The sequence below is a fragment of the Sarcophilus harrisii genome, chromosome 1, assembly GCF_902635505.1.
Source record: "Sarcophilus harrisii chromosome 1, mSarHar1.11, whole genome shotgun sequence".
In the NCBI taxonomy this organism is placed as follows: Eukaryota; Metazoa; Chordata; class Mammalia; order Dasyuromorphia; family Dasyuridae; genus Sarcophilus; species Sarcophilus harrisii.
In genome coordinates, this window is record NC_045426.1 from 658,873,896 (window position 1) to 658,900,555 (window position 26,660).

Genomic DNA, 26,660 nt, shown 5'->3' on the forward strand with positions numbered 1-26,660 from the left:
AGGAAAGCCTAGTTCAAATGCTTCATCCACAGGTGATTTTATTTACTTGCCAAGATCACAAAGGTAGTAAAAGGCAAGAGTGAAATGATTTGAAGAAAAATCAGAATGGTGGAAGGAATTTGAACTTTAATCTGTAGAAAATAAGAAAAAAAAGGTTCTGAGCTGAATTATTAATTCTATCTGTAATAAGGATTCTGACATACATATACATGCTGTGCTATCACATAGAATTGCTATCTATAGCCTTGAGTCAAATGCTTTTGATAATTCATAAATGTATAAGCATGTGAGGATTTTACTATTACAATACATCTCCATGAGCTTCCAGACCATATTACGTGAAAGCTAACTCAAGCACTATGTAGGCTTTCTTCACAGCTAACTGGTAGAGTTCTCTGGGGCTTCTTAATTAAAGAAAAGATGTGGAAAGAGATTCGGAGAACACCTGAGTTCATCTATCAGCTGACCTAGTAAGCAATGTAGCCTTTGACAAGTAATTTGACCTCAATTTCTGCAAAGTTTGAGTTATAGAATCTATGAGATCTCTTCCAGTTTTAAATCTATGATCCAATCATATTAAAAAAAAAAAAAAAAACAAACCCAAAAAAGCCCTACCTAGCAAATAATCATAATAGAATTTTCCACAAATAATAATCATTTCCTAGTTAATGATATATGCTACCAATCCTCAACTTTTAACATAACCGATATATATTCTCTGCTTCAAGTGAAAATCCCTTTCCAGCTTCTTAAAACCAATAATTCTCAATTTCCTCCCCATGCAAAATCTTTGAATTTTTCATTATTTCATCAGCTCATTTTGAATTCTTGGCATTCACATTCAGTCCACTTGTTTTCAACTTTATTCTTATAATTTTGGTTTTTAACCTTTACTTATCCTGGGAAGAATTTCAGCTTTTTTTGATGACCTATTTTTTTGAACCCCCTTTCTGTTTTTTCAAGTTTAGCATTTTCTGCCCCCAGCACTTCTTTTTGCATGGAATAAATTTCTGAGCAGGGTTCCTTTTTGCTTTTTTCATATATGATTTATTTCACAATGTCTATTACTATTAATTGCTTTCATTTTATATATGAGAAGTTTAAAGCCCAGAGATGTAAAGTTTCTGGCCTATCACCACATTGCTAGGCAAGAGGCAAAGATGGAATCAGAGGATACTATTAACTCATTTTTTCCCATCAACTTTCAAAATATTGATGTAGGGCTATGACAAACAACAATTATGTATAAATTGAGTGTCTACATGTCATGAATGAAAAGCCACAAATGCTGAAGTGCATTTGTTTCAGTATATGAAGTTCTGAGAAATATTTACAGACCTTTTTTTCTCAATGTGGTTCTCAATTATGTTCTGTATAAGTTAAAGTTGCTCAACAAAAGGAGAACCAAAAAAGTGAGATATAACAATTCCTCTCTTCTTGAAAAAAAAAAAAAAAAAAAAAAAAAATCTGAGTGTGTGTGTGCGCATGTGTGTGTGTAAAATCTATCTATCTAGTAGATTAAATTGACTAATTACTTCTTGTGAATTTCTCTTTTTTGGTAAGTTTATTCAGAATAACTACTAATATAGAACAAGTTTGAAGAATTAAAAAAAAAAAACTAATGACATTCTTATAGTACCATAAAAATATTGTTACACAATTCCATGTACAATTTGCGGTCAATTCAAGCCTATGTAATGCTTTCAGGGGCAGCTAAGTGGCGCAGTGAATAAAGCACAAGCCCTGAAGTCAGGAGGACACAAGTTCAAATCGGGTCTCAGACACAACACTTTCTAGCTGTGCAACCCTAGACAAGTCACTTAACCCCAATTGGCTCAGGAAAAAAAAAAAAAAAAGACATAAAAGAATAACTTTCCCCCCAATAAATTCAAACCATCCTTTTATTGTTAATGGAAAAGATTTTATATCTACTCTGCTTATGCTGCTAGTCATAAAATCTTGGAAAGGACTTTAAAGGTTATCCAGTCCAAAATCCAATGTCAACTGTTATCCAGTCCAACCTTTGCTCTTATTTTTAATCTGACTACTGTGAAATTCTATTGCTCCTTAATCCACTTACCCTACTAGCTCCTTGCAGAATTCAGTTTTGCCTCCACAAACAAAACTAAATCATTTCAATAAGATAAAAAGTGAACTCTCCCACAGTCTACTCTGGAACACTAGGTTATATTAGCAACATATTATGTCAATCCTCTGGTACAGTAACTGCCTTTAATTAACAAATCACGTTACGTCAACTAATGAATCAAACATTTATTAAATATGTACTATGGACCAAATACTAATGAACGTTAGGAACCTGGGATTCAATAACTAACAGTTCTTGTCCTCAAGGAATTTCTCTTTTATCAAAGGAAACACCTCAGACCTATCAATACAAAAAAACTCCTCTGTATGCATGTATGTGTGTGTGTGTATACACACACACACACACACACACACACAAAGTAAATACAAGATAATGAAAATAAGAGGCACTAGCAGTAAAAGTTATAAGGAAAAGGTGTCTTGTAGGAGATGGAAATTTGAACTGAGCTTTGAAGGAGAGGTAAGGAAGGAAAATGTTTATCCCAGTACAGGAAACATCTGTGAAAAGGCTCTAAGGTGTGAGATGAAACTTTCTATGAAAGTGACAACAAGGTCACCAGTTTGGCTGAAACACAAGATTGCATGAAGGGCAGTAATGTATATCTAACGGTTGGACAGGATCAGAAGACTAGAGGCCAAACAGAATTTAGCATTTGATCCTGAAGGCAATGAAAAGAGAAGCAAGAGGCAGGAAAAATACTGAAGAGATACTACAAAACAATCTAGCCAAAGGGTAATGAATTCCTTCTAAATTCTTGATGAAATATCAAATCATAATAATTAACTTATGTTTATAACTAGCTAGAAGCAGTGTATTATATTTCCTAAGTAATCCATTGAAACTGCAATATTATTTTTTCTCTACCTTCAATCTCTCTTAATACTTTCAAGTCTTAGTTCTGGAAGCCAGAAGATGGAGGGAGGATCTTACTCAAGAAACAGTAAGGATATCAGTGCTATTGGATCACAGAGTATACAGAAGGGGAGAGAGATAAATGAAGATGTAAGACAACTGCAGAGCTAGGAAGGAAACATGTTAGGTCTTTGAATACAAAGGAAGAATAATAAAGAAAACTAATGATATCATGATACTGGGGGGATCAAGAAACTGTTCAAATTATGGCTGACCAGTTCAAAACTAGTTTAGAAAGCTCTACCACACTTTACGCACAAATACTTCAACTGAAGATTTGGGATGCAGATGTCCCTAGGTTTCTGTATCTTGCATTTCTTTTAAGCTACTACAATTCTGCTTTGCTCACAGAGTACTGCACCTTCTCTGATATGACCAGACCTGTGTCAATATATCTCAATTAAGGTCTTCAGAAAAACTTTGAAAGTGTCCTTGTGCTGATTCTTTTGTCCTATGGAAGTTCTACTTAAACTAGTTTTTGAAGTAAGCTGCGTTGCTACAGAACAATTTGAACATTTGGCAGTTCTTCATGAGAAAGGACCTCACTGTCCACCAGTAAGTACCTTATCTGGCCAGGTATTTTCAGAATCTTCCTAAGGTAATTCAAATGTAAGCAGTTCCATGGTATGGCACTGGTAGATTTACAGGTTTTACAGGCACACAACAAATCAGCACAATGAGTCTGAGGGACTTCCAGTTTGGTATATATAATTTAATTACCTCTTCTCTCCCAAATTTTCCTTCAGAGTCTTCCAAATGCTGAGCTAACTCTGGCAATGTGCATGTCAATCTCATCATCTAGGTGGACATCTCTGGAAAGTAAGTGAACTTACAGCATTAAAAATTTCTTCATTCACTTTAACCAATGGGTCAACAAATGGATGATGTAGGGCTGACTGCAGTTTTCTTAGTGTTAAGTATCAGGCACAAATCAGCACAAGTGGCAGAGAATCAATCCATTCTATGTTGCATCTCAACCACAGAAACTCCACTGAATACACAATCATCTGTCAACAAAAAACTACACCAATTCTGCCTTCCATTTTTGTCTTGGGCTATAGTTTTTTCAAGGTAATAATTTATCACCAGTACATTCATTATCCCCATTGAAGTTGTTTTGACTACACTGCTAAAAACATAATGCTAAAATGTATGAGAGCAAGCATTCACTCCATTAGTGACTAGGAAAGCAAGAGAACATCATCCATTATCTAGGGCACATGCAAGCATGTTATTAGGAAAACTGGCACATAATACTGCTAAATTTACCCGAGCAAACAAATTTTGCTATGGTCTTCCACAAACCCTCAAAACAGCCAATGAATGTTGTGTACAAGCCTCTGTTCTGCTTCTGGCACTTCTCCTAGGACAACAACACACGCCACCTGTTCCTCCACCCTTTCAAACCACACTGGCTTCTGAGTAAGTTACCATCTTCCAGGTGAAGGAAAATCTGATAAAGGAGGACTGACAAGAATCTTGCTGGCAATGAGAAACAGACAGATTCCCCTCCCCTGCTGTGATTGTCACAGGATAATCTATTTTCTTTTTAGAAAAGGATAAAGGAGGTATCCTTCTGAAGGATAACCTAGAAGATTTCAGTCAGTTTCTGGATAAGCAATGGACTCTCTCCTGGAATGGAATCAGTGCCAGACATTTTGTCACACAAGAGAGTCTATTGGCATCCAATACCTCTTTTTCAATTGGAAATTTAGCTAGAAAGGGACTGACTTCAACCTCCAGTATATGGTCAATGACTTCAGCATCATTAGATGGTCTACTGAGAACACTATGGAAGTGTTCGGCCCATCTGCCCTACAAGGTCATATCCTTAACACTGATAAAAATAATTCTGAGAATCATCTGCATAGACCTAGAAATGGTGGTGAAATTCACCAGAGCTGATTTGATTTGAAAACAGTAGACAAAATTTTAGTATAAATTGCTAAACATGGGAAACACTGGCACAGATCTGCCCGACATGGTATGCCCACATCAAAGAAGGCACTGTGCTCTATGAGCAAAGCAGAATCATAGCAGCACAAAGGAAACATGAGATGTGCTTTTTTAGAGACATTTCCTCCTCAAATGATCAAATGAACTATTTATGCCCCACAGAAGAGCCTTCTGTGCTAGTATTAACACGATCAGCTACAGATTAACATACTGTACCTTGACCCCAACATCATGCAGCAGCACCAACAGCAGCAGAAATATAGTATAGAGGAAGAAGAGAAAAGGGGAAAGCCCATACAGCGCCTAGGAGGAAATCCAAGGAGTGATATGGTCAAAGGAAAGGTTAGGAAGAGAATCTAGATGAAGTAGTTTCATGAGTACCTAGTAGAGCAACTTTGATATTGTTAAAGGCTCTAGAGAAGTCAAGGAGGATGAAGATTGAGAAAAATCTATTAGATTTCATAATTAAGAGATCATTGATTATTTTGGAAAGAGGTTTTAGTTGACAGATGAGATTGGAAGTCAAACAGCAGAATTAAGAAGGGAGTGAATAGAAAAGGGAACCATTATTTTCAAGGGGGTTTGTCAAAGAAGAGATTATGATTTGATAGCTAACAGGAATGGATGAGTGAGCATTTGGGGGAAAAGAGACATGAATGTAGACATCAGAAAGTATTAAGCAAGTGGAAAGAGACTGAAAATAAGCAAGAATGGAAATACTGGAGGGAACAATCTGCTAAGGAAAACAGATCTTAATATATATCTTATAAAAGGTATATAGGTATCTTTATATATATATATATATATATATATATATAAGAGAGAGAGAGAGAGAGAGAGAGAGAGATTTGATTGATTGTATTGGCAAGTAGTGGGGTTTCTTCAGATGAAACAGAGGTAATGAAGGGGAAAATTATGTGAATTTGAGCTATGTAAGATGAGGAAGAAAGGTGAAGAGGGAATATTGAACCATTAGTCACAATTTATGCAGTGAAATACAAGTCCATGATTCCCAATGAGAAGGTAGAGAATAGGGGAACCACAGGATGTTTGAGGATGAAAAGTTTTGAAAAAGTCACTTTGGTGAATGGAATAATGAGCCAATTATGAAAGTATAAGATTGTTTGCTCTACTGAAAGTCTACTTAAGATTATATTGCATAAATCTGTAGTGGATCCAGTAGATAGTTCATTTTCTCCAGCTTTCTTCACTAACATGTGAGTAAGAGCTGAAATGAACAAAACCAGGAATAATCCAAGACAACTTTTGCAGAACAAGATTGATGACAAGATAAAGAGGTAAGAAATCTGAAGAGAATAACTGTAGAATTTTACTGGTTTTATCAAAAGATCAAGTTGGGGAAGGGAGAATGCAGCCACTGAGAGAGTGATGGCCTGAGGAGTCCAGGGATTGGAAGTCATAGTAAGAATGATTTGGAGTTCGAAGGTAAAGGATAAATTAAAACAGATCGTGAGGGGCAGCTAGGTGACACAGTGAATCGAGCACTAGCCCCAAAGTCAGGAGAACCCGAGTTCAGATGTGGCCTCAGACACTTAACACTTCCTAGCTGTGTGACTCTGGGTCAAGTCACTTAGCCCCACTTGAAGAAGGGGGGGAAAAAAGGGAAATTGATTGATCAGATAAAGGAATTTTGAAGTTCACAAAAAGAGAAGTGGTATATTTATGGATTCTGAAAAGCTAGGACAGAGGAGTATAAGGGGAAAGAGTAATTTGAAAAACTGGTAAGTTAGGGTGTTTGTTGTTGTTCAGTAGTATCTGACTCTCCTTTACCCCATTTGGGGTTTTCTTGGCAAAGACACTGGAATGGTTTGCCATCCCTTTCTCCAATTTATTTTATAGATGAGGAAACAGGAAAACTGGTTAAGTGACTTGTCTGAGATCACAAAACTGTTATTTGAGTCTGAGTTTGAACCCATGTCTTCCAGACTCCTCATTTAGCAGTACCTACCTGCCCAAAGGAATATCAATAAATATAGTGAAGTCTTTAATATGGGGTAAGAGGTTAAGGAGTAAAGACTGTAAGCTGTGTAGGGAACTCACTGATGGAAGAGCAATGTCTTGGAAGTGACAGGTTAAGAGCCACAAGAATTTGATTCAATGAATAAACATGGGTTATATGAACCTTAAAAGAACAGTACAGTGATGGTACTGGATGGAAAAGTGTGGATGTGGCAATTCCAATTCCCCCACTATGATCAGTGAATAAGAAAGTACCTGTGAGAATACTATCAGTGATAATGGTGTCCAGGAAAACTGTATAATCTAAAGGAAACAAGGTCTCCGAGTACAGAATAAAGGAGCAGGAAAGGAAAAGTAGTTTTTGTTACCTACAAAACAAGTATTCCACAGCACAGTGTTGAGGCTGGAATATGGGAGCGGTTGGGGGATGAGGGAGAGGAGAAAAAAATAGTGTTGAAGAATGGCAGCCAGGGTGTTCAAAATCACCTGGCTACACAGGGCATTTGATCCACAGACTACAGAAGTGAGTTGCCCTGGCATAAACAAGCTGTTGTGGGATTTCGATGTGTCTAAGGTGTGATCCAGTGCCAACCTTTGGAAGCCAGAAAGCTACCCTGGGCAGTGCACACTACTCCATAGCAGTCAAATGATTATCATACTTGTAGGTGATGAAGCCTAGATTAGAGTGACAGCAATGTAAATGAAAGGAAAAAGACTGATGTGAGAAATGCTATGGAGGTTTAAAAAAAAAAAAAAAAAAAAATCAAGTCATAGCAACTAATTGAATTTAAGTTTCGAAAAGCCTCCCCTTTGACAGAAAGAGGAAACTTCAGTAAAAGAGTGGATTTGGGGAAAAGATAATGAGTTTGGTTTTGGACATGTTAAATTTGAGAAATATCTTTGGAACAGCCTATTATTAAATAGGTGTGTACATGTGAACTAAGGACAGAGAGCTGGGTATATAAAATGCCAAGTCATTCTGCACAGAGATAATTAAACTCATGAGAACTAAAGAGATCCCCAAATGAAATCATATGCAGAAAGAGACCCATGACAGAGTTTTGAAGTATATTTGGAGTTGATATAGATGAAGAAACTGCAAAGAAGTCTGAAAAATTCACACAGGGAAGTAAAACCACAAGACTAGCTGAAACAACTAGGTATATTTGATCTAGAAGAAATGATAGCTGTTTTCCAGCATCTTAAGTTCTGCTTGGCTTCAGATGACAAAATTAGTAGAATTTACAAAGGTTTAACATATGAGTTGGTTCCTGCACATTCTAATGAACAATTCCTTTCAGGTATAGTTTAGATTAGAAATGAACTCTACTGAGGGTTCTCAAATTCTGTAATTCATCAAAATACTATATATGCTTACCAATTGGAGAATAGCTGATATTAAGATGTTTGAATATAACAGAATATCACTGGGAAAATCATGGGGAAAAAAAGATTTCATAGAAACCATAGAAGACTGTACAAACTATACTGTTAAGACAAACATTTTTGAAGTAATATAATTTTGACAACCACAATTCTAGAAGATCAATGATGAAGCAGGGGCAACTAGGTGGCACAATGGATAGAGTGCCAGATCTAGAGTCAGGAAGATTCATCCTCCAGAGTTCAAATCTTCTCTCACTTAATAGCTATGTTACCCTGGGCAAATCATTTCACCATTTGCCTCAGTTCCTCATCTTTAAAATGAGGTGGAAAAGGAAATGCCAAATTACTCCATATCTTTGCTAAGAAAACCCCAAACAAATGAATACACAATGATAAAACACCTCCTCTGGAAAAAGAGGTAATGTGCTCAAAGTGCAAAATGACCCTTTTGGATGGAACCAGCATGGAAATTTGTTTTCCTATTTATTACAAGAGGTTTTTGTTTTTTCAATGGGGTCAGGGGAGAAGCAAAGTTTTTTTTAAATTGGAAAATAATTCAATTTTTAAAAAATACAACCTAAACATGCTCCAAATAACTTATTGTAAGAGAAATGCAAATCTAAACAACTTACACCATATAAACTGGTAAACGATAGGAATGGTCAATGTTGGAAGGGCTGTAAAAATACTGCAACACTGAGATAAAGCTGTGAAGTAGTCTACCAACTCTAGATTTGAGTTTGGAATCATTCAAGAAAAATTAACTTTTCAAATCTTTACACCCAACAACAATCTCATGCTTGAACATCCAGCCCCCCCCCCCCCAAAAGACTAGTAAGTCCAATAAACAGCAACATTCTCTGCTGTAGAAAAGCTGAAACAAAGTATATGCATATTAACTGGGAAAATGCCATCAGTTTCATCACAGGATATATTCTATTATACTGATTTTAAAACATCTAGCCATTTTTTTCTTCTTTAAAGGATTTACAACCAATCTAATTTTAGATATAATGCAGAAATCCAAGAACTATGCTAGATTGAACAAAAGTAAACAGATATAAAAGCTCTAAGTTCCCTTTAAAATTTAAATTCGCATACACAAAAATCTTGTAAAAATGGCCAAATAACACTAATTTGAAGACCAAAAAAGAAAAGAAAAGAAAAGAAATTAAAAACCTTAAATTTCAGAGACTTTTTTTCCTTTTGGAATACTAAATAATTTGAAATTTGTTTTAAAGTCCCAAATGGCCTCATTCAAATTCCTATAACTTTATTCTGAAAAGTTGGTGAGAAAAAAATTGAATCAACAATACCCTTAAAGTTCAGTTTGAGTCGGCAAAGTCAACAAAATTATTCTATCACTACATTTTGATGATCCCACATAAAGATGATTTTTAAAAATGAACAAACCTGTTATGTTTGAATCACTGTACTTTTATAGTTTTAAGCCCCCCTCCCCCAAATCATTATGCTTCACAAAGAATCTTATGGTGATTCTAAGCACTAAGTTGGAAAGTTTCAATTTTGGAAGAAGGCAGAAGAAAGCTAACACCAAAAACCAATTAATACCAGTGAAAAAAATCAGGTGTTCACAGCCTTGTTGTGGACAAAAAAGTAAATTTTTTTTTTCCTTTTGTGAGGTAACTGGGGCTAAGTGACTAGTCCAGAGTCATACAGCTAGGAAGTGTTAAGTGTCTGAAACCACATTTGAACTCAGCTCCTCAGGACTACAGGGCTGGTGCTCTATCCACTGTGCTATCTAGTTGCCCCAAAGCAAATTTAAAAAGTCAAAGGGAGTGAAATTTGGGAACAGTGATCCTTAACAGATAATCCAAATTATGCTAAAGAATATGGTGGAAATAAATATTTTAAACAAATTGCATGACCTATGTCAAGATTTTTATTCTAAAGGTCTGATAATCCAATTATCTACTAAGGATCTCAATTGGATTCATGAAGGAAGCAAATTTAATTCCCACAGCAACACATTTTTGCTTTTTCTCCAGTGATTTGGACAATTTGCTCACCTAATTAATCCTTTTATCCCTTTCTACCTTCACTCTAGAATTCACAAGATATAGAAAAAGAAAAGGGAACTAAAGACTAAACATAATAGCTCAGGAGATAGGTCCAAAAAGGCACTCAAATGCCCTATAATTTTATTGTATACTTTTTGAGCTTATAAATCTTGACCAAATTAATTTCAATACTTACTATGTATAAGGCAATCCAAATAAATAAATAAATAAAGTCCTTTGTCTTCATGGAACTTACTTTATCCAACTATGTTAGAAGAGAACCAGAAAATTCATATGGTCAGTAGGGTGAGGCAACTGATAACCAGAAGGTAGAACTATTCAATTCTTTACTTTTTCAGCTTGTTTTCTCTGTCAAAGGGATAGTCTTTGGAAAGACAAACAAATGGCTTATGAGTTAAATACAAAGTTATTAAAGATTACACTACTTAGTTATTTTTGTTTTGTTCAAGTCAACTGCTCCAGATGAGACAGACAATCGAAAGTACTGGAAGAACTGGTAGATTGGATTAATGTAGTAATCTAAAAAAACAGGGTAAAAATGGTCTTAAGAGCAGCACTAGTATTGTTCACTATTGTGAAATATTACTATGTCTTTCAAACATTGTATCCAAATTGATATTGTTCCCTTTTTATAAAAGTACCAATAAAAATCTTATCCTTTTCTTTGTTTCCTCATCTTTGCAACACTATTACTATCAGTAATAGTTGAAGTAATAGTTGGAAATTGTTCTAAGCAAAGGTCCTTTGGCTGACAAAGAAGCTCTGTATATCTCTAAAATTGTCCGCAACCTGAATAAAGATTCCCCTCAAAGAACTCGGTCAAAAGCACAAGATAGGAAGACCAAACAGCAGTTCATGTGTTATTTGCATACCCATCCCTATTCATTAAATGTCATAAAAAAAAAAACAAAAAAAAAAAAAAACAGGATTTAGTGGACAGCAAGATCAATTAGTCAACAAGCTCTATTGGTAACAAAAAATGCTAATGAGATCTCAGGTTATTTTTAAGGAAGGACATTGGAGTGTGACCAGCAAGGAGGGCCTTGAGGCTAATGCCACATAAAAATCAATTGAAGAAGCAGCTAGATGGCACAGTAGATAAGAGCACAGGCCTGAAGTCCGGACTTGAGTTCAAATCTAGTCTCAGACACTTTATACTTCCTACCTGTGTGACCCTGGGCAAGTCACTTAACCAATTGCGGGGGTGGGGCGGGGAGCAATCAGTTGAAAGAACTAGAGATGTTTAGACTTAAGACTTAGCAATGACATGATAGTTGTCTCTGAGCATCATGTGGACAAGTAATTAAAGCTTATTCTTTTTAAAGCTCAGAAGGCAGAACTAGGAAAAACAAGGAGAAGCCACTAAAATATAATTTTTGATCAATGTCAGGAATGCTTTCTAATCAAAGTTCTTAGCTAGTTTTTATTCAGTTATAAGTCTGATGGGCTATAAGGTCCCTTTCTAACTTGAGAGATTTTGTGAACTGAGAATATTAAATTGGAAGGGCTATCAAATACAAATTGTCAAAATAGATACAAAATAGATGAACTGAAGCTAAGTGAATGAAAAATATAAAGTTCTATACTTGGATTCAGAAATAGCAACTGAACAAATATATGGATGAATCAACAGCATAAATTACAATAGTAAGAGGATCTCATCAAGTCCAGTCTATATGTATCAAGAAAATTCTACACGTGGTCACTCAATACTCCTCTGAAGAATTCCAATTTTGGAGAACTATCTTCTCTGATTGCTCTTTTTACTTTGGGACAATTGTAATTCTCAAAAAGATTTACTTCATAATGACAAAATGTGCATTTCCATAAGACCCTACTTCTTCCTGAGGGCCAAGCAAGTCTAATTTGTATTCTACATAATCAGCTCCATTATCTTATTTTTGTCATATGCAAGTATGTATGTGTGTGTGTGTATATATATATATATTTTTTTTTTCTTTTCTATTTCTGTTCTTAAACTTAGCATTTATATTTTATGGTTATTTAAAAAAAAGTTCACATTTTTTAAAGGATTAGCTTAAAAATGACTACTTTTAGGATTCTTATTCATTTTCAACATCTTGTCCATAGTATATGGGACAATAAACATCTGTAGTTTGATAGGACTGCTCTGTTATGACCCCATACTTGGCTTCCAAAAAGAGAAACCAGACAGCAGTGTCACTCCAAAACTCCTAGCTAAAGAGACAAAATTTCTAAAAGGTTGAGTTATAAACTTCGACCCATATTCAAGTATGTAATTTTTGGGCCACTTTTAGTAACTTGCCACCATTATGATTTTTTTTTCCATCTATGTGATAATTTACCAATTTAAAAAAGTGGATTTTAAAATGACAAGAGAGGCAGTTAAATGGTTCAGTGGATAAATTAGTTGCCCTGGACTCAAGATCTCAGTTCAAATCTGGTTTGAGAAGCTTCTTAACTGTGATGCTGGGCAAATTATATAATGTTTAACTCCGTTTCCTCAACTGTAAAATCTAACAATTACTGTGAGAATCAAATTAAATATTTGCGTTTTTTTAAACTGCTCAGCAACAATACCTGGCACATAGGTGAAATATAATAAATGTTTATTTCCTTCCCTTAACACTTAGTGACAGTAAGGACTTCTAATCAGTCATATCTATCGTTCCAGAACAGAATGACAAAATTTGGTTTTTTTAATGAAATATAGCAAGATAATGTACAAAAACTGTTTTATTAACAATTCTAAAATACTATGTAAACACATGATATTAGCCTATTTCCCGAATTATTTATTCAGACTCATGAAAATCTAAAGTTGTAACAAAGCTTAGAATGGATTAGAACAAGTTAGTCTACATTTCATGTTTTAAAATTTAACAGTAATTGACATTTATATGAGGATCAAATGAGCTAATGTATACGGCATTCAACAAATCCAAAGCCCTATATAAATGTTAGCTAACATTACTCTATTCAATTAAAACATTTATTAAATACCTATTATCTTCAGGACAGTGTTGAATGATATGGATACAAAGATAAAAATAAAACACACCTCTCCTCAAGAACCTATACTTTTGGGGGCACATAAAACATACAGAGTTAAGTAAATACAAAGTACATACAAAGTAACTTCAGCCCTAACAAGTGGAAGAACATATTAATATGCTGACTTTTAAGCCATGCTTTGAAGGTCCGGATTTTTAAAAGTAAAAGCAAAAAATGCATGAAGTCCAAATCTGGCTGTTTTTCTCAGTCATTAAATGTTCTGATCTCATCTAGTTAGACCACTGTGTCTATAACACAAAGCTCTACCACCACCTTAAGATGTCTTTCCAGAGTTCTCCCAATAACTAGTGTTCTCTCTCAACTACTTTGTATTTTAGCAACCTTATGTTTCAGATTCATTCTTCAAATTTATAATGGATATCTCTCAAAATAGGCTGTAAGCTACATAAGCGTGAAACAGTTCCATTTTTTTTTGGGGGGGGGTCTTTGTTTAACCTCAGTGTTAAGCATAGTGACTGGCATATAAATAATGAATAGACACTTGCTGATTAATTGAAAGATATTATCCCAATAGGATTAACATGATATGCAAAATCAAAAATGATTGGAAAGTTAGGTGGAAGAAAAACTGAAATAAGCTTTAAAGGCCAGATTGAGGCAGTTATATTTTATCCTAGAAGAAAGTGGGAACCATTAAATAGCAAGAGATAAAGTTTGTGTTTTAGGAAATATTTGGCAAACTGTGTGAAAACAGATCTGGGGTGACAGTAGAAGCAGGGGACAAATAAGTTATAGTAGTAATTCATTTAAGCAGTAATGAATACCAAAATTACAAAGGACAGGGATAGTGTGGAAGTACAAGAAATGTGAAGTTGGAGAATTGCTGTATTTAACCTATTTGCTTAATGTATTTAACCTGTATTGGTTGATTACTGTCTTGGGGGAGTTTAGGGAGGTTGTGACGTAAGGGAGGGAGAAAAATTTGGAGCACAAGGTCTTGCAGGGATGAGTGTTGAAGGCTATCCTTACATTTATTTGAAAAAATAAAATAGTACTGAAGAAATGTAAAGTGAGTCTTAACCTGAACCTGTTTTTTATTTAATACCCCAATGTAATTTACCTCCTTTACAACGTCCGAAATACTTGATGCTTTAAAAAAAAACAAAACACATTTTTTTTTTTTGAGAAGAGATCTACAGGTTCACCAAAATTCAAGAGTATCATGACACAAAATGAGTTAAGAAGCATTGTTGGAGTAAAGGTAGGATCAACAAGGACTGGAAATGTGTTGGAGTATGGAGAGGAAGGGGAAAGAAAAACTCTAAAGCTGTAAACTTGGGGGATGGAAAGATAATAGTTTCTTTCTCAACAGTAGAGGGAAGAACTTGGAGTAAGGATGGGTTGGGTAGGTGGGGAATGAGCTCCTAGAGTGCAGGGACTATCCTTTTGCCCCTTTTTGTATTTCCAATGTTTAACACAATACCTGACACATAGTAAACACATAATAAATATTTATTGATTGATTAGAATCCCAAAAGCATTTTGATATATTCTCTGTTTTGACCTTTACAACTGTTAGGTAGTGGAGAGTAGTATTATTTTCCTCCTTTACTAAGAGCTAAGAAAGATTACCTGCCCATTCTCAACAGTAATATTTCAGACCAATTCTACATGATCCTAGGTTTAGTATTCATTCTATACATTCCACCACGTTCCCTTTCTATTTTCTTCATAAATCAGTAAGGTAATCAGTGTTAAGATTTACCATATTCATTTTAAACGGTTGTTTGAACTAAGTAGTAATTGGCATATTACTTTTAAATTCAATACAATACAAATCAAATACAATTTAAATTCAAGCTTTTTGTCCTATTCCAAGCAAACTCTCCTGTCTGCATGGAACTCAAGGTAGTTTTCTGGACTGTACATCAAATGAAAAAGAAAAATTACTTTAGTCAATCTGCAACTACAGACTACCCATTTATCTTTGGAAAATACTTTCCCCCTCTATACAAGTAAAAAGAAGTCTAAAATCCACATTGAATACTCAAATTCCTAAATGGAAAATGAACGGTAAAAATCAAACTAAAATCTGAAATATAATCTGGCGCAGACAACCTCAAAAATATTTTGATCACAAGATCTATGTTGTACTGAATGACCAATACTGATACTTTATCCCTAAATTAAATTCTTTCAAGATGGAACACTAGCCACTTGTATTTTATTTCATTTTGCATTATAACTTCTGGATGTCTTGTCTTCCCATTTAGGAAATGCTGAGATATGAAAGAATCTCTAGATGATAAGCAAAAGATAAGTAGAGCTAGAAAAGGTCATCCACCCTTAGCACCTTTACTGATGAAGAAATTACATGCTCAAGGTGATATAAGTAGGTTCAGTTCAAATTCAAGTATTCAGATTCCACATTCACTCTTTCCATTATTGTCAAAATATGCGTTTGGGGCGCATAAAGAGAGTTATCCACACCTTACTCCTTCAAAGAATGACTAATTTCAAATTTAAAAAAACATATTTTCATCACCTTAATTATAACAATTATATTTGAAAACATGGAACAATCAGTAAAAGACAGACCTACAAGTTTCACCGAGATACAATTTTTGCTTTGCTATTTCTAAGACTACAATGAAAATTTGTGTAATTTATTCTTGCAAATGATTCAGCAACTAAAACCATCATAATTGGAGAATTTAATACTGCATTTTTTTCTCCTATAGTATAAATATAACTTGAAGAAAAATCACCATTGCTAATGCATAGAAGATCCTTTAAGAATCAAGTTTGTTTTTTTTAAATACCCTTAGGATAATTCACTAACATCTCGCTTATTTAATAATTAAAAGTACAATTACAACTATTAACTAATTACCATACCCAACTATAAATCTGAAAGAATGGTTAATGACAAAGATATTCTAAAGATACTTTAAAATACAGATCACAATTTAAGTATTTCTCAAAAAGCAGGGACTAATCTTAAGTTTTATTCACAGAACCTCAGAGACAAAACAAGGCTGGTTTGCACCCAAAGAAAACATTTAATGTTTATTTTTCACTAAAATTTCATTCAAAGTCTAGAATTTAGTATTCTCCTTTCCATATGCATTATTCAATTTATCAATCTGTCCATTCTTTTTGGGAAATATTTAGGCCGTTCTCAAGCTTAAAATAAAAAAGTTGCAATTTATAACATTAAAACATTCAAATACAGATTATCTGAATTGTCATTCAAAAACCATTGTTTTAAATAAAAAACTATATGATTTTTCAGAATTTGAGCAGAATCCCTATTGCTATTGTTAGTCCACCACAACAATATTCAGTACAGGAGAGAATAATGAACTCATCAATCTACTTTTCCAAAAAACTTTTTTATAAAGCAAATCTTAACAAATCTAAAAAAAAAAAAAAGTAGTTCCCATTCTAAAGACATCAGATACTACTGATATTAGATATATTTTAACTGACAAAAATATAAAGCAAAGCAACCTAAGCAGCCTAATTCTAGGCCCTTTATAAATTCTAAAAAAAATAAGTAGACTGTACCAAAAAATTTCACTTTAAAAACAGCCACCACAAAAAAGTCATGGTTATAAGCAAACTGGACTTCAGTTAATCACAGAACCATTTAGGAAAGACAAATGACTCACTAGCCTTAAAGTATTTACTATGTCCTCAAAATCAAAAGATAATTTCTCAGTTCACAAAAGCCTGGATTCCATTTTAAGTAAAAGAAATTTCTTTAAGAGTCTCCTTTTCTTTTGATGATTCATAAAAACAGTCACAACCTAATTGTAGAAACATAAGCACTTACAACTGCCAAACAAAATTAAATGCCTTGCAACAAGGAACCGAACAGAGGCTTGTCACGGGTCCCCAAAACACTCTCCCATTCCAGAAATTTCATCTTTGGGAATACATTTTTTCCCACCCCTCCAAGTCCAGCGAAACCCGAAGGCCCCTCTCTCCACCTGGAATAAGCATTCCAAAAGGATAAGTGGAAATTAAGAGATCCAGGGAAAGCGCATCCATCGTAAAAGGGATGGGAGGTCAAGCTGACTCGGCTCCGGCATCGGAGGCCGGCCCGCACAGCCCACCCATGTCCTGGCCTAGGTGTTCGCCTATATCCCGCGAAGGGCATCGCGGATCCCTAAGCCCACGTGAGGGATCTGCAGAGAAGGAAGAAGACCTCGGGCCCAGGGAATGGGAGAACCAAGGCCAAGGCCCTACCCAAGGAGGGCTGGGCCTCAAGCAGATGCCGCGGGGATGAAGGTGTGGGGGGAGAGGGGCCAAACCGGGCCATTACCCTCCCCCGGCCCCGTCACTGCCGCTCACCCAGGGCAGCAGACGGAGGCTGTTCCCGGCTGGGCGCCTCCCGCTGCAGCACAGCCACAGTCACAGCGGCCGCCGCTGCTTCCTCCTGCTCACTTTACAAAATGGCGGAGGCAGGAAGTGCCATCAATCTCAGCCCGCCCCCTGTCCCCCTCCCTCTCCAGAACTTGGGTCCGGCGTTCTCCGCGCCCCTAGACCGGCCCCCGAGCTTCCAGCACAGACACGCACCCTCCCCCGTCCTACGCGGCCGGCGCAGACCCGGGCGGAGGTCCCCCCTCACGTGCGCCAACGGCGGCGAGCAGAGATGGAGGGAGGGAGAGAGGGGGAGGAGACGCAGCTTACGCCAACGGCGCAGCGACGAGCGGGGAGACCTCCCCTTACGCCAACGGCGCAGGGCCCGTCCCGGGCGGCTGTGCGCAGGCGGCGCAGAGTAACCCCCGAGCCCGACCCGCTGCGCAGAGGACATAGCGGGGTTCAAGCACTCCCGTTATGGAGGTATGCCGTGCGGCGGCAGAGAGCCTAGAATGAAACTCACTGAGTAAGAGGGTCTCCCGGTTCCCCCCTGCCCGTGCGGCGTCCCAGGCTTCCCCTATCTCCCCCCCGCCCGCGTCCCCCCGCCCCTCGGCGGCGCTGCGCAGATGGCGTAGGTGTGTTTGGCGCACTAGTCCTATTACGCAATGCAGGTTACGTTGGCAGGAGGCGTAAGTAAATGTCTAGAATCCGACAGCCTCCCCCCCCAATCACTCGGGACCGCTTCCTGGCCAGACCCAGCTGAGCTTAGCGGCCTGGTCGTAGCTCCCCGCCTGCCTGTTTCCCGCGCGCCGTCCTTCAGTCGTCGGTACGTGCCTCCCTCCCTGAAGGACAGACACATTCGCCTCACCTGGGACTAGGCCGCACACTGCCGCCGCCTCTGCCGCCGCCTCCTCCGAGCTGCACGGCGCCGGGGCCCAGCCCCGCGGCCGAGGAGCGCGGTGCCCAGGAGCCGCCGCTGCTGCCGCCTCTACTTGCACACACAGGGCCCGGGCCCAGGCCCGGTCCCCCCAACTCCACGGGTATCTCCGGGAGCCGCTGTTTCAGCTCTCGGGAGCAGGAGCACAGAACAAACAGCTCCGCCGCCGCCGCCGCCGCCGCCGCCAGCGCTCTGCCGTCACGACGTACGTACTCGCTTACGCGCACGTCTCCGCTTCATTTGGCCACGCCCCTCTCAAGACGCGGACCCCTCCAGGGCGCGCTTCACGCTGCCCTCGCACAACTGTTCTCTGTCGCGTCCGCAATCGACTGACTGCGCATCGACTCCTGATTCCGCGCGCAGAGGGAAGGAAGAAGGGAGGGAAGTGGCGAGTGAAAGAAGGTGCGAGCTTAAGGCCCTTTCAGCGGATATGAGACTCTGCCCTGCTGGGAAGGAATGAGTGAAGAACTAAAAAACCCAGAAAACCCAAAGGGCGGGTTCAAAACAGCCGCGAGAGAGGAGAAGGGAAGTGGTGAAGGGACACGAGGGAAGACCTGGAACTAAGGACGAAGAGGAAGGAAAGAGGAAGATCAGCAGAAGGGAGGGAAAGGAAGAACAGGAAGAGAGAAGGGAAGAGGAAAAAGAAAAGGAGGAGGAAGAGAAAGGAGAGAGCAAGGAACGAACTGAAGGACAGGAAGGAAAGGTGGGAGGGAGGGAAGAAAAGGGGAAGAGGAAAGAGGGAGGAAGAAAAAGGGGTACAAAGAAAGGAAGGTTAAGCTGGAGAAGGAAAAGAATGGATAGAGAATGGGAAAGGAGTAAGGAAGAATTAGAAGGGGAAGAGTAGGAAGAGACATTCTGAGAGAAATTTAAGAGAAAGGGAGAATGAAATGAAAGAGGATAGGAAAAAAGGGATCCAGGGAAGAAATGAGGAAGACGAAATAAAAAAGAGAAATGAAAAAGAAGAATGAAGTCAGAAGAGGGAAAAGAAGAGAATTGAAGAAAAGTATCAAGAAAGGATGGAGGAGAAAAGCAGTTCTTTGAACAGTAGGTGGGGGATAGGGAAGAGGAGGGGAGAAGAAGAGACCTGGTAGGTGTATAAGGCAAAAGAGATTAAGGGGGGGGGGGGGGGGGAGAGAGAGAATCAGAGTGGAATTTTAATTAGTTTTTAAATTTTAGTAAATTGAAATTTAACATGAAAACATTTTCTCCTTAATCTGTTTCAAACACATTACTTGACAAATATTTGAGAGGGGAAAGGGAAGGAGAGAATACAGAGGGAGAAAAGAGATGAAGAGAATAGAGAGAGGAGATAGGAAAATGAGAGAGAAATGAAAGGAAATAGGAAAGGGGAGGAAGATATGGGGAAGTGGTGAGGAAGTACTACTAGCTACTGGGATTCTTCTCAGCATTGTATTAGAAATGATATTAATTGAATTTGGAAAAGATTTTTGCTTTTTGTGGATAGAAATAGAGTAGGGGAAATGGTATTTTGTAAATACACCCACACCCACCCCCCCACACCCCGTGAGGAAACTTAGCAGTGAAAGAGATGGAGGAAGAAGTGTGAAGCATTTATTTGAATTAAAATCAAGGGAGACAAAAACAGAAGTGGTTTGGATGAATTTTGAAACATCATAAGCTTTGTGTGAAAGCATAATTAAAAACAGTGATGGGGGACTTCACAGTAATTGTGCTTTATAGATGCTATAAGGTTATTTATCCAAAGGAAATCAAATATAATTTCCAAAGGATGAAAACTACTTTGGAACAGATTTTTCAATAACCAGAAAAACTGCTTGAGATCAGGTCAAATCAAATTAAATGGCTTGCTTTGTGCCTTGCCCCCAAGAACCTCACAACTTAATGTATAGACAAGCTGTAATGCCAAGACTACAGGGATGTCTGAATCATCAAATCCAAAGTGAACAGGTTATGTTGCTCCCCCTCCCCCCTACTCTTCATCTAGCCCCAGTTTCCCTGTCCACAACCTAGGAGTTATCCTGCATTCTTCACTATTTCTGTCCCCTGACATGTATCTGTTGCTAAGGTCTGTCAATTTCACCTTTGTAATATCTCTAGAATATACATACCCCTTTCCTCTGATACTGTTACCACTATGGTGGAGCCTCTCATTATTTCATGCCTGGACTATTGGGAAAGCATGCTTTTGAGTCTATCTGCCTCAAACCTCTCCCCACTCCAATACACCCTCCATTCAACCACTAAAGTGATTTTTCTAAAGTATAAATCTGACCATGTCATTTCTCTTCTCAAACTCCTGTGGCTCCCTATTGCCTCCAGGATACAATAATTTCTGTTGGGCATTCAAATCCACTTATAACTCAGTCCCCTCCTATTTTTACATTATTCTTACACCTTATTTACCTCTCAGTGTACTCTGTTATAGCCTGACCTTGGCATCCTTGCTATCCTATGAACAAAACATTCTATCTCTGGGCTCTGGTTATTTTCTCTGGATCACCATTTGTTCCCTGTTTTTAGAATGCACTCCCTCCTCATCTCTGCCCCTGACTTAAGTCCCACCTAAAATCCCATTTTCTACAAGGAAGCCTTTCTTAGTCTCACTAATTAGCTCTCCTAATTTCCTATTTTCCTCTGTATAGCTCATTTATACATATGTGCTTATTGCCCTCATTAGATTGTGACTTCCTTGAGAATAAAGAAGGTCTTTACTTCTTTCTGTATCCCCACTTATTATCAATGTGTCTGGTAGTAATAGGTGCTTAATAAATGTTTATTAACTTGTATTAACTATAAACCACTGTGCACCAATATATATGCAAAATAAATTAGAGATAATATTAGAAGGCATAAATTAGCATTAAAGGAAGATGAAAGATTTCTTGCAGAAGGTAGGATCTCTGTGTGTACCATAGATTTTAGGCTTTTCTCCCAGCTGGTTATCCTTATCTTGGATCTCTTCAGCTTGTTAATGTCTTTCTTAAATTTTGACATCCAGAACTAAATAACATATGAAAGAAATTCTGAAGACAAAAACCGGATGTGGATGAACAGTGATCTTGCCCACCAACTTAAGTTTGTTAATAAGAAAAGATAAAGACAAAAGCAGGCTACTAAGAAATACTAAGAATTATGGCAGGATTCTGAAAGATAAGTACTACTTGTCCCAATATCAAGACAGGGTAGAAGTAAAACTTGTCAAAAACAATTGGCAAGATGATTGGGTTATGCAGAAGAGTTACCAGCTTATCAACTTTTCCTTTCCTTCTGCTTTGTCAAACAGAACGATCCTTTGCCTAGTATGGACCAGATAAAATAAGTAATAGAGGGCTGGTCCCCAAGATCAGTTTTGAGAATTGGCAGATGTAATTATTGAGTCATTATTGGAAACATTTTTCTTTTTTTATTTTTTTAAAGAAATGAATAAAGATTATAAGTTAGTTGGCATGGCTTCCATTCCTGGTAAAATTTCTAAGCACAGTAGAGGGATGGTTTATGAATATATTTAAAAGTTGTGATCACATATATCCAACATAGGTTGACGAACCAGTCGTTCATGAATTGACCTTTCTTGTTTTTGAATTAAAAACTACTTAGAAAACTGGAAATAGGTCTGATGAAAAATAGTATCCTTATGTTACATACTGTACTTGATTCCACATACTAGTTCCAAATGGATAAAAAATATCTAAGTATTAAAAGGTTACACTAAAGAAAAAGGAAGAGCATAAAAGACAAAACCATTCTGCTGATATACAATGTAAGAACTTTAATACAAATGAAAATAATACGTTGAGGATCAAAAGAAAATTTTTAATGCTGGGGGACAGGGAGGATTCTTTGTATAAAATATTTGTTGTTTTCTCTAGAGGTAATTGACACTAACCTGCGAGACTGAGCCATTCCCCAAACAAATTAAAAGGAAATAAACCAAGGGATTGCAGAAGAGCTTAAAAACTATGATATATGAATATAAAGGAACATTATTGCACTATAAAGATTGATACATATATAGCACCCAGTGAAATGTGGGTAGACTTGTATGTAACTCAATATATTGTATACAACAATGGAGACAAGTATACAACAATGTATACAAAAGATGGAGACAAGTAAATAAATGTACTAGATCATTTTGCACATAGGCAGATCTGAACATTCCATTCCATTAGAGCATAAACAACTACTCTTTCAATTAGGCCATTAAAAGAGTTTGTAAAATATCTAATCATAATATGCTCCAACACACATTTCTTTTTCTTTTTCACAAGAATATCATGATATACTTTATTGAGTACTTTTTGCAAAAACCTATGTAATATCTATGGCATTTCTCTAGTCTATAGTTTAGTAATTGTGTGCAGAAAAGGAAAAGTTTGCATTTTCTGTGACAAAGCCATATTGGTTCTTTATGATGATCTGTTTCTTTAGATATTCATGGTCAGAATGGACTATGAGGAATGACTGTGAACAATGAGCAGATAAATCAAAATTAAAAATCAAAAAGCTTGATCTTGTGACACGTGGGAATCATGTTACTGGGAATTCTTTAGGCACATATCTTGACTTCCAACAGAAGATGCCATGTTCTCTACCACAGTCTGGCTATCTACATTTTCCCACTGGATTCTAAGTTTTCCCTGAGAGTAGAATGATATGTGATGTGCCTTATGGCCACAATTTGGGAAGTGGTCCCTGTGGAGAAGGAAGATGTTAAGTCATTCCTACCAAAAGCCAGCTTAACTGAAGCAGCAGGACACTCTGAGAACAATATAGAAAGTGGCATGTGGTAGAAAAGTAAAACTATCACTTTGGCCACTTTCTTAGGCGTAATGAAGACAGTCCAGACCCCTGAACCCAAGGGCCTTGGGAACAGCAGTGCTGTTGGATAGAACAGTCATCATCCTGAAAAATGATCCCTTTGCAGATAGATCTTGGACTTGTTTGTACTGGTGGTGACAGAATGACTGAAAACCCAAAGGGAGAGATCTTAATGGAATCCTTGGTAGTGTCAAATAGCTCAGCGTCAGAAATTGATGAAATTTAATTGGTGGGAACATTGAAGATTTTACTTTACTACAAGTTGTTGCAACATAAAGACTAAGGGATGCTTTTGTTTGTTTAGGCAATTGGGGTTGTGAATTGCCCAGGATCACACAGCTAACAAGTGGTATGTGAGGCCACATTTGAACTCGGGTCCTCCTGACTTCAGGGCTGGTGCTCTATCTATGTGCCACCTAGCTGTCTTCCCCTAAAACAAAACAAAACAAAGACTAAGGGATGTTTCTGTCTTGCAGCAGAAACATTTTATTTTTGCATTGAATAGCATTTTTTCCCCAATACACATAGTTTTCAACATTCATTTTTGTAAGATCTTGAGTTCCAGATTTTTTCCCTCTCAAAGATAGCAAGCAAGGTAATTCATGTACAATTATGTTAAACACATTTCCATATTAGTCTTATTGTGAATCAGAAAAAGGAAAAATTACAAGGAAAAAAATTAATAAGTGAAAATAGTATATTTTGATCTGCTTTCAGACTCCAGTTCTTTCTCTTCATGTGGATGGTATTTTCCATCACAAATCTTTTGGAATTGTCTTGGATCAATGTATTGCTGAGAAAAGAGCTAAGTCTATTATAATTGGTCATCGAAAAATTGCTGTTACTGTGTACAATGTTCTCCTGCTTCTGCTTACTTCATTCAGCATCAATTCATGTAAGTCTTTTCAAGTTTTTCTAGCAGAAACCTTTTATGTGTGTTGTCTCCCCTACTAGAATGTGAGCCCCAATAGAGTAGTAATGTCTTTTTTTGTGTGTCCGCAGCCCTTACCAAATAATGTTTTTTGTACATTCTAAATACATATTAATGCATTCAGTAATGAAAGTTTGAATTAGATAGTTGTATTCAGTTTTGGTATATGATAGCTGAAGTAATCTTAAAACACAGAATTTGGAAGAGAACATGTTTAAACGTGCTTTAAAGGGCAGCCTAGCATCTTAGAACAGTTTGTAAAATGAAGGTTCAAGGGAAGAGTTCTAAAGATATGAAGACAATAGAACATTAATTTTCTCAGTTATTAACACTTATTAAAATCAGGAATTTTTGGTGAATGTATAAGCATAATGAAATCTCTTTGCATTTGCCACCCAATCTGTGTGTATTCACTTTGATCTCCAACTTCTTAATTCTCCTGTTGAGGCCTAATTCCAGGTTGGTACCTTCCCCAAATCTCCAGCTGAAATACTTCTCAGGTTTTCCTAGAGCATGTGCTCTGCCTTCTTCCTCTGTTACTCCCAACTTAGTTTCATGTATCTGTTTCCCCCAGTTAAATATATTTTTTCTGAGAGCATTAACTAGCATTTTTAATTGTATTTATACCCAGTGTACAGTGTTTTATACATGTTTCTGAATTGACTTAAAATTATATGGACAATTTATTCAGAATACACTATAAAGACTTTTTCTTAGTAGATAAATACAACATTAATAAAGGATTTACTGACCACGTACCACATACCAGGCACTACGCTAAATGCTGCAGCTGAAAAACAAGACTGCTCTCAGAGAACTTGCATTCTACAAGAGAAGATAAAACTATAAAGGGGTGCTAGAAATGGGGTATAGGTAGATGGTATAGAGATGACTACAAAGTGACATGGAGATCTGAATGTAAACAAACTGAAATACAAATTCACTTAGCCTGGTTTTCCAGTGGCCAAAACTCAACTAATTCTGACCTTCCAATATCATTATTTACTTTTATTATCTACTTTAACTTAACTCCATTGTGATAGAACTGCCAGTAAGATCTGTAGCTCAAATAAAACATGTAACTAATACTAAGCTTGATACATATTTAATTATATTTCTATTATATGCCCTTCAATGCATTTGTTCTTTACTTCCTTCACAACAGATGCTATCTCTACTTTCAATTTCTAGTCAGAGAAGACTCATACATATATGCATCTTTAGAGAAAGATTATAAATAAGACAGCCATTCCTATCTAGAGATGAAACTTATCAATAACTTGGATCATACAAGGGTTATTCCCCATTTATTATCATCCAGACTTTGAAAACCCATTTATGCATTCCTTACATCCAGATTGTCCTTGGGTGATCCCACTAGAAAGTTATGCAGTAATTTAGAGAGATCCTCAAGCAATGCTTTCCAAACAGAATTGGCCACAGAATATTTCTAAACTTGAAATATGAGAGAGTACATAAATAATAAGCTAAGAATAGGAATGCCTTTGGAATGACAGGCTATAGGGGTGAGAGAAATTTTATAGCATAATGGAATAATTCACACTAAAAAAATGCAATACATATCTTCATTTTAAATGTTGAATATTAGTATATAACTAGCATGAAAAAACTTCTCATACAACTCTTCTAATACAAAACATTACATGAAACATTTGAGAAATCTTGCACTATAGGTTAAGTAACTGTTTAGTATCAATAGTAATAATTTACATTTATATAACTCTTCAGCTTTCACTGCCCTATGAGATGGGTAGTTCTTAGCATTATTCCTACTAAGAAACAGACTTAATTGGATTAATTAACTTGACCATAGTCACACAATAAGTACCAAAGGCAAGATTTGAATCCATAGTCCTTTCCATCATAACAGGCCATCTCCCATACCCAAAGAAGTTCCTAACTTGGGACAAAAAAACAACTAACCTCCAAAGGTTAAAAGTGAGACAGTTTACTGGTAAGGAAACCATTGTTACCTATTGTTTTTCACAGATATTTGCAACTCCAGGATTTGCTTTTGTATTGCTGTGGATCCAGATATTTTTCTTGATAAAACCATGGGGACTAATCTTTTCTTATGGTATAAAGTATTAAGGAAAAATTAATAGAAATCTAGTATTTCCACTTCTTGCTTACTGAATAATTATTTATCTTTTATATTGTTTAACTTGTCACTTGTTTCCTTATTTCTCCAATTAGATGATAAACTACACAAGAACA

At 36.9% G+C, this 26,660-nt stretch overlaps 1 protein-coding gene across 2 annotated transcripts in view; it reads right to left on the bottom strand.

Annotated features, from left to right (window-relative positions):
* BRD4 (bromodomain containing 4) overlaps positions 1–18,956 on the bottom strand; it is a 153,292-nt gene extending 134,336 nt beyond the window's left edge. The window contains exon 1 of one of the 2 annotated variants that reach the window (XM_031947924.1): positions 18,620–18,956. The gene's annotated coding sequence lies outside the window, so the exon portion shown is untranslated. Of the gene's footprint in view, positions 1–17,742; positions 17,792–18,619 lie in introns of those variants that run through there. The other variant, XM_031947925.1, reaches the window with a different exon arrangement.
* Positions 18,957–26,660: the final 7,704 nt, after the last annotated feature.